Source organism: Sinohyriopsis cumingii, chromosome 2, assembly GCF_028554795.1.
Source record: "Sinohyriopsis cumingii isolate HCF-2022 chromosome 2, ASM2855479v2, whole genome shotgun sequence".
In the NCBI taxonomy this organism is placed as follows: domain Eukaryota; kingdom Metazoa; phylum Mollusca; class Bivalvia; order Unionida; family Unionidae; genus Sinohyriopsis; species Sinohyriopsis cumingii.
Genome location: NC_142962.1, coordinates 4,670,283 through 4,679,438, shown reverse-complemented (window position 1 = coordinate 4,679,438; position 9,156 = coordinate 4,670,283).

Here is a 9,156-nt window from a genome sequence, read left to right as displayed (position 1 = left end):
TGTGTCATTCTAGTCAGAATATCGCAACAAATGTTTGATGCTGAGTCATAAAGAAACATTAGAAAAGTTATGGAAGGGGTATCGAGTGTAATCTTAAAAGACACGGTTTGTAAAAAATGTTTTAAGGACTTGCGTGATTATCCCCATCTCCGTTAACTTTTCTGTAAACGAAACGCATTGCAACAGAATACAGACACTAACAGCTGTTCACCGAACTACTTTACAGAAACCTTGAAGGAAATGTCTATTGAAAACTGATGACTTATCATTACCTGTGAAAAAAAGAAAACAAAAACGAGCAAAATGAATAATTGTGAGGATTATTACCTTCTGACTCACAGTGCATACATAAGTTTGGTGTCATTTGGTGATTGCAAAAATGGACTTCCCATCGAAATTCTGAAGATGTTATAGTTAATGTAATCAACACAGACGACATTCAATGACTGATTGAGTGGCCGTCTGCTTTCCCATCGATCTCATGCGGAATATTTTGGTTCGTATTTATTACCTACTCTGGCAGGTAACATCATTGACAGTATAGGAACATATTTTGTGTCTACTGAATCAATATTGTGACATTACAAGAACCATATAATATGATGTGTGGACAAAATGTTATGTTTATTTGATTCATTAACGCAGTCTTGAATTAGAACATGAGTATATAACTGATGAGATAATACAAAGAGTGTTTAGTGGAACAAATGGTTATCTAGAAGAGTTAGCTTAGAAATTACCTTCTCTTGATGCCTAAGATTATATAAAGTCAAGCCAAACTGCAAAATATATTCGATTATGTTTAAACATTTGTCCTTTTCAGTTCCTCTCTTGACTTCCTGTTTTGTATTATCTCTCTCTCTCGATCTTGGTAATGATATCTTTCATGACCATGCATCGAATCGGACAGATGTTTTCATTCACTTAAGTTCTTTTCCCATATCAGAGGTTCTTTGACCAGTCATGCCAAGGTGGCGGCAGAAAACCGAGCGAGCTCTATGATGGACTGACGGGCACGCCATAGTGGAACTGAAAATAACTAATACCAGAATTAAGCACACATCAAAAACAAAACATCACAACATGAAAAACAGTTTACAACTAATACAAGCCAACGTTTTCATCCTGTATCTAGCTCATTAACCAAACAGGCAAATCTAACATACTCCCCCAAACAACACCATTGAAAAGGTTAACACTTTCGTATGAATCAAACATCCAACCTTCGTCTAGGTCTATTCAAAAAGATCCCATCTCTCTTCTCTAGTAGGATATTGGTATCGGATACTTGCCCAGAAAATTATTCAGTGAACTTTTCACATTAAGCATCAGTTATGACATATAAGATGTTCTTTAGAATAAGCCATCATGCCCAGTTTCTCAAGCAGGCAAAAGATTAGTTCACCAATACCAAAAAAAAATACAGCTAAGCTGACCCCAAAATTTAAGGATATAAGATTTAAGGTGATATAAGCCTATACCATCAGGCTCCGCAGCAATATTCATAATATTTGATTACCTAAACAGGAAATAAATATACTGTCCTATTATCGAACCCCAAAATTATTAAGATTATAAATTGGTCAAAAGTCGCAGGACACCAAATACATCTGCATAAGGCGGTAGCCGATTACGAAATAAGCCCAGAAAGGTATAAGTGAGTATGCGCACCAACAAATACGCAGAACAAAACCACCCCAAATCTTAGTATGAATTGGTCATAATCCCGTACCACCAAGTTCATCCAGAAAAAGTGCCACTGATTGAACTAAACTACATTACAACTCATCATAATGGTGCCAATGCTTCTAAAATACTAGTATATATTTTAAGCCTGGGCATGAACCGATACTCTTTGTTAGTCTTTCGTCTTCAAGCCGCAAACCTAACCACCAAAAGCGCTAACGTTTTATTATCAGATATTAAAGTGCAAGACAGGAAACTTTTGTAAACCATTAATCTGATAACAGCAGGAGCCATCCTGTGTGATGGACAGCCATCTCCGACCTTTCCTTATTATGTCAAATTAAAAACATGCCGTGCATATGCTAAATTGTCGATGGATATTTAAGTACATCGCAGTGCATACATTAAGCAGTCGCACAAGAGAAGCAACACATTGCCAACCATTCATTAATCTTCTAATATGGGAGCAGTACGAAGTACACAGTGTTAAGACAGCAAAGCCCTGGATGCAAAGGATTAGAAATTAGCATTGCTCTACGATGGAGTTTAAAAGGTGAAGTAAAACCAACTATGCCAATTTTCATATAGGAGAAGAACCCAAACTACTCAAGAAGCAGACCCTCTCCCAGAGAAGACAGGAGCATTGAGGGAGGTGTAAGTACAGCAGAAAGAACAATTAAGCAGACCCGACATATATCATACGCCTCTAACGTGGATACAACGCCTACAGAACTTCCAAGTTAAAACGTAACAACTCCATTGTGGCTTCAACTTCCGATTGAATAAACTAATCTTCATCAACTGTGAGTAATGCTCAACATATGGCTATACAACGGAACAAGTATGAGTGGAGAAAACAAAAGAGAGTAAAAGAATCTGAGGAGATGGTGAGAGGCAGAAAAGAAACTAGTTGATAATGGATGTTTGTGTCATAATTATTTTTCTTTTCCAATGTTTAGATAGGCCTACTGTGAATGTGATAAGATGATATATAATTCGATAAGCAGAGTACCCATATACCTCACATATGTTTACGAACTCGGTAATATATCCATTTCTGTCTTTTAACTATTACGTGGTATTTTCAACAGCTTGGCGATTGAGTCCTGATTCTCTATCATCCTTTAGTATTTCTTTCATTTTTAACCTACGATTATAAATGACATTTTGATTCTGACTGGCTATATGTTTTTACCATCAGCAGCAACGCCTTCTGATAGACTTTCCCATTCACCTTTTACTCTCTTTGTTTCTACTGTTTGCCAGATTTGTTATTAATGACCTCCTTTTTACTGACGCACTCTTCCTTTATGAAGTTCATATTTTCTACATTAGGAGGAAAAGGTCTTGCCCTTTCCTGTTTGTATATCTTGTTTTATGTGACAACACATTGTCCTAGACTAAAGAGGGAGACTGAGATGTTAATGCAAGAACTTAAAATAAGCTTGACACAAAATTCGCGAACACGGGTTGTAATCATGCATCATGCACTATTTTGCTCTACATTTCAGTACATTATAATTTGAATTTACGTGTTTCGTTTTGATTTTATATTTCTAATTAAGCCTTTTATTATTTGTCGGACTCGATGGACTTCTACAAACTTTCATTGCATAAATAGCTAGAATCTAACATCCAAAATACAGATGTTAATTTTTTTCATCTTCTGTTCTTTCCCAATTAAGAAAACAGGAAAACTGACGGCGGAAAGATTTGGTTTCGCTAGTATACACATGTTAAATATCAACATTGTACCGACAGTTTATTTGTGCCCAGAACGATCACTATTGCAAATAATACTGTTGTTGTTGTACATAACTATTTTACCAACTAGACATTTGTTTCGCAGAGTAAGACTCCTTCGTTTGGCTGTTTTAATCCGAATGACACCGAAACTATAAGCGATAACAAACATTTAAAATAAATCTTAGATTTAATATTTTTCAGTTTTCGATGAACAAAGAATGATCAGTGTTATGATAAATGGAACAATACTTACATTATCTACATTTTAATGCTGACATTGCTTTGAAAGATTTATTTAATTTCCGGTATTAATATACCTTAAATACACTGTCATACCCAGAATCCATGAAACCAATTTCAAAGAGATTATCTCGAGTCCAGATATGTCTCTCTTGAAAATGACATATCACTCCCGCATAAGTGTGACGTAAGTAAATGGGACGAAATGCTTTGCATGGAGTTTTCCGGTGTATTCCCTCAATGTCATAAAGACGGTTTATGTGTCAACTATTCCATATATGGTATTCCACTAAATAATAAGCACGTTTAGCCAAATTTAATAACACTGTAGTGAACATTTGCTAAGTTAGATATAGAACCAACTTTTGTGGAAAGAAATATGGCATAAAATACTGTTCCAGACACATAGTCAATACACATTATTGACTACAAAAATTCATATGATTTCAAGTGCATCCGCAAAGCCGGCTACAACCAGAAATTAACATGTTTAATCAACGTTCTTCAAAACTTTGTCAAAATCTCACATAATGATCTACTGAAATCTACGAAGTTTTATTCGCGAATATATATATTAATGTGAATGTGTATGTGTGTTTTTAAAGCTAATAATGTCACATTTGCCTTCTTTGTGGAAAGAAACATACACGTTTTACCCTTATGCAAGTGCATTAATAATAATAATAATAATAATAATAATAATAATAATAATAATAATTCCAGCGTAGCAAAGATAACGTAACAGCTGAAGTGGTTACATAAATACAGACAGCTGCAATATCTCATAAAACATTTTTTTTAATGCGTGAAATGACGATTAGTTATTAAATACTGAAATTGTAGATAACTGAGTTCACAATATATGTAGCAGTTTAACATATCGAGAAATAAATTTATATTGCCTGGTTTTGTTTCCAATACGATCAATGCCTGTTCAGTTTGTACCTTTCGGAAAATCTAGTACGTAAAGGGTGCAATAATCACTAAGAAGTGTTACCTGTGCTCTCCAACTTTATTTTCGTTTCGTTTTTGATTTACAGTCATTTATTTTTGTAATAGTTACGCAGAGTAAACTTCAACCTTTATGTACTGAATGGATTCATTTTTCCTCAAGTTTAATCATCACATACTGGATATTTACGCTAAAATCATGTTCAAGAAGGTTCCATTGCCCCGATGCGTTCATATATGATGGCGATTAACAAAGAGACAAAATGTTGACGTTTTTGTATATAACCTGATTCTTACTTTATTTTTAAATGCATTTACATGCATTATTTGTCTGCACAAATATATGAAGGTTATGCTCAGATTTTGAATGTTTTACTTGCCCCAGGCCTATCCAGGTAATATTCACTTTCCTGTTTTATAGATGGCGTTAGCAGACATCATTATAGTCAGAAAAGAAGTAGTACATATTGGATGAGGAGATTACTTCGTTGACTTATGTTTTGTATCTAAATCAAATTTATTTCTACTACACTCGTATGCATCCTTCGATAAAAGGAGACGTATGTCCCAATTAAAGCAACATATTAGTTTACGTGCGAAAACCTCGGGATACCTGAAAATGCAAATATATCTAATACATTTGCATAGTTTTACTCGAATGTGTATGCATGTGTTTCAATGTATGTGCGTGTGCGTGGCTAAAGTTAACAATATGAACGCGCCACCTTCCTGGACGGAAATGTGCATCTTTACCGTTATGCAAGTGTAATAATAATGCTACTAATAATAATACTAATAACAATAATAATGTACTTGTGGTTGCAGTTGCTGGATTGTGTGTCTTATTGAAACTATCAAGAGGAAACAAAACAAAACCTAAGTGGCAAAGTACAGAGAGTCTAAAGACTGGCCGTCCCGGTACAAAAGTGCCCTGCTGACGATGTATGTGACGATCGCACGAAATGACCTGTTATATGAGCAGTGTAATCAATACCAAGGCAGCCGGAAACTGAAACGTTTTGTTTCTTTTCAATAGGGCGAAAGAATTATTACCTGGAATCTATATCATTTTATATATTTTTACTGTAAAATTACATCATATAAGTATATTGAACTCCGGAAACAAAATGTGACCTAAGCCAGCATCAGTAAACAATATAATTATATGGTAGATATGATTAATACATTTGCCTTGTCAAATAATGGCGCTGAATCTTTAACAGTTTGCTTTAAAGTGACGGTAATTTCAAATCATGTTGAAAACGAAAATAAACAGTGATTGTAACAAAAGTTGCAAGACGTCCATAATGGAGACTAAATACTATTCTAACGGTAACGATAAAAATTACTAAAAGAACCTATTGCTTTGCTTCTAAATTTTCTAATAGCACATCCAGTCACTGTTGAAGGGAAGAAAGTAGAAAGTAGACAGAAGTTTTATACAGCTTTTCAGAAACGATATATCTATTTGTCTGTAGAGGAGTGAAAAATGTTTACCAAAGTTGAAGACATTTTGATGATGATTTCGATACGTATTCTTTTATCCTCGTGTTTATATGATGTGTCGTATCCAGAAGAATAAAGAAAAGGTATTCTCTGATCAAACACAAAGTACCTGCAAGTTTGAGATAACAACATATATGGATGATAAAATGTCTTTGAGACAGAGAGAGAGATAGGTGCATAATGAAGAGGATGGAGATTCCAAAGTAATAACTTTATTTTGAAGAGATGTTAGACAAGGTGTATGAAAACATTAAGTAGAGAAATTTTCAATTCTTCATAACTATTCCCTTGCTCCGATTATGACAACTGTTTCAATTTTAGTGAATCAAGACTCGCCATTCGGAGACCAGTTTCTTCCTCTACAAAGTCTCCACTAAAACACATACAAATACACACGCTCACGAGTTTAATAGATAAGGTTGTATATTAAATCTATTAAGTTTACATTACCGACAAGCTCAAAAAAAAATGTTATTTTCAATTGCGCCCTCATATCTTATTGCAAAAGCAGCAGCTACAACGTTCATGAACTATTTTGTTTCTAATAATATTCGAAACATTCAAATGTCTCATTAATATGTTGCGCTAAAGCAAAGACTGCGCCAACCCAAAGAGATGTGTTAATTACGTTAATCAAGTTTTGTTTTCTACTTTTTTCGTTTGCGTTTTAGAGTCGAATATTATTGTATTAACGTCATGAAGAATAAACTCACACACGTGCATAATAAACGGACAAAGTTGTCACTGAAACGTAGAGACAATGATATTAATATGATTTGAGCCAAAGACATCTGACTTTTTGTTACTATGTTGTGAGACCATTATGTAGCTTGAAATAAGAAATAAAGCTAAAAATTAACACGACCATTCTCTCCGTGCCATTCTAAATATTAGACATTAGGAGGAAAATGAGATCTAATGCAACTACCCTCTTCAGTAATCCTTTATTTAGCTAACACCCAGCAGCTGTGGTCGATATCTTACCAAACTGTTGTAGCTTTGGGCAATGCCGTTTACGTAAAGAGTGGTGATATGTCCATAGATGCGTAAAGTGTTTGCTTCAAGTCCTAGCTAGCTTACTTTCACACGATTATTTTATTGATCGTCACAAAAACTAATTCCACCAATAAATAATGAACACGATTAATTATTTGCCACTGATAATTCATTGAGTGAGCAATATTAGCATAAAATTATTTACCGAATCCTTACTTTTTGCAAGCTGGTTCTACGTAATTTACAACCTAGTAATGTAATATGTTAATAGAATTTAATAGTTAATAAGCTCTTCAATTGGTTTGTTTGTTCCTTTACTGTTCTAAACAGTATACACTTAATCAAAATCAGACATTTATTTAGATATGTACTTGTGTACAATATCTGATAGAGTAATGTTTTGAGAATATTTAGCATCATATTGTGTCAGTTATTTTAATTTACGGGCTTGTGAGGGAATTATACCTTTTTCAGAGTGCAATGCCTTGACAAAGAGGCACTGTTGCAACTGTAAAGTAATATTTAAATTAGTTACATAAATACAGATATCTGCAATTTCTCATAAAAAAATATTTCGTGGCTTGAAATAACATTAGTTATTAAATACAGAACTTTTAGTTACCTAGGTTCAAATATTATGATGCAGTGTTTTAATTGACACGTATATTTACTTTTTATGTACTCTTTGAACACTATCAATACATTATCAACCTGGTGTACCCTTAGGCAATAGTAGTACGTCAAAAGTCACCCTAAAAGATGTGTTAATCATCTTACTCAGTTTATCATTTTCTTATGATGACAGTGTCAAAAAGCCTTTTTATTAATATCATGAAGAATAACATTACACGAAACAATGATCAACAGGAACAATTAGTTATTACTGAAACGTTCATGAAAGGATATTAACATGATTTTAATCACTGAAGTCATATTGTTTGTAAGAAGGCTAGGCGACCTACAAGCTAGAAAAAAAACGAGTAGTTGTCTTAAGAATTAACACGTTCATTCTACTCATTTCATTCTACACATTATGTGATTTGGAACAAGAGGAAAATAAGATAAAGAATTCTCACCTCTTACTTTGCTTGCAAGATGTGCACCTATACTCTCATTAATTCGTTATTTTTTTAACACCCAGCAGATGTGATCGACATCTTAATAACTGGTGTACCTTTGGGCAACACCATTGCGTAAAGAGTGGAGTCATCCACCTACATGTGTAAAGTGTTTGCTTAATTTTAATTCATTGCTAGTTTTACCGTTACATGATTATTTAAATGATCTTTACTGAAAACAACATCCCACCAATGAATAATAAACACGCTGAATTATTAACCAGTGGAATGCCGCATACCAAATCCGTAGCTTGTTTAAGTACATAAATTACAAGCTAGGAATGCAACTTTACAATAGAATTAAGAGTCAGTAATATCTTTTGTTGATTTATTTGCTCCTTGATTTCCTAAACTCTATGCACTTAGCCAAAATCAGAACTATATTTTAGATATTTAGTTTGTTTTATTTTCTGAGTAAAGTTTGGGACAGTTATAATATAACTTCAATATTTTATCAGTTGCTTTTATTTACGGGTATGAGAAGGAATTATACTGTTTTCTTGGAAAATTGCCTTGACGTAAAGTCACCTTTGCAACTGTAACGTAATAGTTGAATTATTTTCATAAATACAGACATCTGCTAGTTCTCATTAAAACTTATTTCATTATGTGAAATGACGATTAGTTGCAAATACTGAAATTTTAGTTAAATGGGTTAAAACATTATGATGTGGTTTTCATTGTCGACAAGAATAAATATTCTTCAAGTTATCTTCGAATGCGGTCAATGCCTGATCAACGTGTTGTACCTGTAGGCAAAAACCAGAAAGTATAGAGTACAATAACCGCTAAGAGATGCTAACTGTTATTTAATTGTTAATTTTTCTTTTTGCTTAGTGTTAAAGTCACAGGTTATTTTCTAGATCGTTACGCAAAATAAGATATATCCTCCCTATCCCTTTCTCTCGCTCTC